This window comes from Mycteria americana, chromosome 14 (assembly GCF_035582795.1).
Source record: "Mycteria americana isolate JAX WOST 10 ecotype Jacksonville Zoo and Gardens chromosome 14, USCA_MyAme_1.0, whole genome shotgun sequence".
Lineage (NCBI taxonomy): Eukaryota > Metazoa > Chordata > Aves > Ciconiiformes > Ciconiidae > Mycteria > Mycteria americana.
The window spans coordinates 16,043,301-16,046,430 of NC_134378.1; positions in this window are offsets into that span (position 1 = coordinate 16,043,301).

Consider the following 3,130-nt stretch of genomic DNA (forward strand, 5'->3'; position numbering starts at 1 on the left):
TGTGGAGCAGAGCTCAGGCTCTAGTACGCAGAGTCTCCCGTCAGGGCAACTTTTCCTCTCTGAATCTCTGGATCCTCCAGCTTCATTCCCCTAAACTCCTTTCTCTCTCTCCCTCCCACCTGCCAGGGGTAATAGCTGGTGGTTGGTTTGTTTTTTTCTTTTCTCTTCTGACTGATTCCCAGCTCTTCCTCCTAGAAAGATGCTCTTCCCTCGGACACTGATGCACATATACTTGCCAGAGGTGCGTAAGGGCTGCAGAAAGCTCCTGTAAGGAGACACGAAATGCCCAGCCTCCCTGGGCTCTCCTGCTTGCTCCTCTCCCCTCTCCTACGGGGTGGTTTGGCTGCTTGGTTTATTTGTTGCTGCTGCTGCTGCTGCTGTTTTCACCCTTCCCCCAGCCCTTTGGGCAGCCTCTGCTCAGATTTTGCTGCTGATGGGCCACCGATGCCCACGCCAGCCCTTGGTGGAGCAGAGCGGGAGCACAGTATGTTTGTGTATTTAATGTAGTTAGACCTGCCCACCTCCTGCTTGGGAGGAGGAGAGAATCCGTGCGCTCCAGCAAACAGGCTGCAGGGAGGAAAACTTTTAGCATGAGAAATAAAGAGGGAGATGCAGACCCCAGCTGTGGCCAGAGGTGGTGGATATGGGGCCATCTGGGATCTTTATAGCACCTGAAGCCCAAACAGTTCTAAATTAACAAAAGCTGTCTGTTTAATCTTGTCCAAGTGCTTTTCAAAATCACTCCTGTAGACTAACAGGGTAATTAGCCTGAGAGATATTTCTGGCCTGGGCATGTATCTTTGCTGTTGACAGTTATTGGGCTGATGAATCTGCCCATGAGAACAGGGCTCTGCTGTGCTTGACGCTATGCAAACACGTAGTACAAATACAGATATTAGTCTCTGCCCATAGGCAGTATGCAAATCAAAGGTGAGACTGAACCAGGAGGTTACTTGAACGTATCTATATACTTGATGCACCTCAAATCTACCCCAACTAACTCTGTTGAAGTCATGAGGACTTTTTGTGGAGGAAAGGATAATTCCTTTTGTTAGCAAGGAATTATCACTCTAGCTCTTCATCTCGCATCCCTGATTCCTCGCACGGGAGACATGGAGTAGAGCCCTCTCCATTTCATTTTAAAACTAGCTTTGATATTAACACAATTACTTCCACACGGATAGCAAATGGATTTCATTTTCAGGCAGGGGTAATTTTGCCAGCTGCAAAATTAATCAAAGTCTGTTCTAATAATACGAGCTACATATTTTATGTATAATAATTTCCCTACTCCCAAAGCATCTCAAATATCTTCCAATATAATAGATTGCTGGCTGAAAATGGGGAGGATTAAAGCCACAACAGAAATTAGGGCTGTAGTGAGATTATAAATAACATCAGTGTAGTACCAAATTCGTCTTGTCTTGTCTTTTCTTGTCTCATCTCATCCTCAACAGTTGTCAGCCTTTCAAATGACAAACCCCACCATATTTTCCACTGAGTGTATGGACTCCTGTATGGTTTGCCTGCCTTGCTTTTGGTGTCCTGACCCTCACTGCAGCACCTGAGCACCTGTGACATGCTATAAAAATCTGTAGTGTTCGTTCCAGGGAACCATCCAGCATTAATTTAATAAACAGCAGATGTGAGATCAAATTAACTTAAAGCTGAAGCGTGGGTTACATCCTGAGAGCCAGGTCCTGTGCAGCACTGAGCACCCCTCCTTCCCACAGCCAGCAATAGGGTAGCAGAAGGACAATCATTCCTCATCAGGGTAAAACCAGCATCACAGAGTCACATACTGCAACCACACACTCCCAAACATCCATGCGGCAAACAGAAAAGCCCATTTCTTTAAACCCTTTTGCTCTATGAAATCTGGAGGGAGGGGGACTTCACCGCAGTTTGCACGCCCGTCTGCCCCTCGCTGGGTCCAGCGCTGCTCGGTTCGTACCCAGCAGCGTTAAACGGGGAATCCTGGGTTGCAGCCCGCCTAGTTCCAGCAACAAGCACCAGATACAACAAATCTTACAAATTCCCAAAGGCTCATGGTGGGAAATAGGATTTCTAAAGGCCATTTTTCAAGGAGGCTGCTACTCTGCACAGGTCACACATTGGGCGACCAAGCCCAAGGGATCCAAGATCAGCTATTCCCTTTTGAAAACCTTGGCCATAAATAATACAGGTATCCTTGACTACAGACCCTCCTGCATAGAGCTGATTCAAATCCCGTGGACAAACCCCATCCATCTTCACCTTGCCTTGGTTTCTGTGCTGGCGAGCAAGGGAGCTGACGAGCAAATACTGCCTTTGGATTAACCCTATAAATAATTTTGATTAAAAAAGGATTTCCTTCTTTTGAAAATTAATCGTAAATCAACATTTCCTATAAGTGAAAGGTTTATCCCTCACCTCCCTGGCCCTGTTTTTATATGATGTGGGGAATGAGTATATTTTACAGAGGTTTCTGTGCCTTGAAGTGACCTTGTTAAATCTCACTGCCAGTTTCTTTCTGCATCATTGGGCCATAACAAAATTTCCATCAGCTCCTGTGTGTATTTGGAAGGCAATGTCTTCCACTGGTATATGTGCAAGGGACTGAGTCTGACTGGGACAAAAGATGCCATTTAAAGGTTTTAATGATTTTTTAATTGTGGGAGAAAGCTGCGACTCTGGCCTGATTCTTAGGCACCCGTCTCTGAGCCTTCTCATTATTATTATCTTCCTTTGTCTAAAAAAGATGTGGATAATTTGGGTAATCCAGATGTTCACAAAAACTGAATGCAAACATCCCAGCTATTGAAGATTGTAGACTGAACTAAACAGAACTAAGGCAGTGTTTCCCCCAACGTTTTCAATGAAATCTCAGACTTGTCATTGGAATAAGGACAAGCCAGTATCAAGCTCGGGCTCAAGTGTTTTGGGTCAGTTAGTGGAATTCCATGATTTTGCAAGGACCTGGTAACTCTTGAATCCACTGTCTTGCATTCTGCACTCTGCCATATCTTTTCCCTATTTTATCCTCTTTCTAGTTCAATATGGAAAAAATTCAACTGCTCAAGGAAGCAGAGGCACTAACAGGGAATCCTAGGACTGCACGTTTTCTTTGAATTTGCTCGCTCTCTCCATG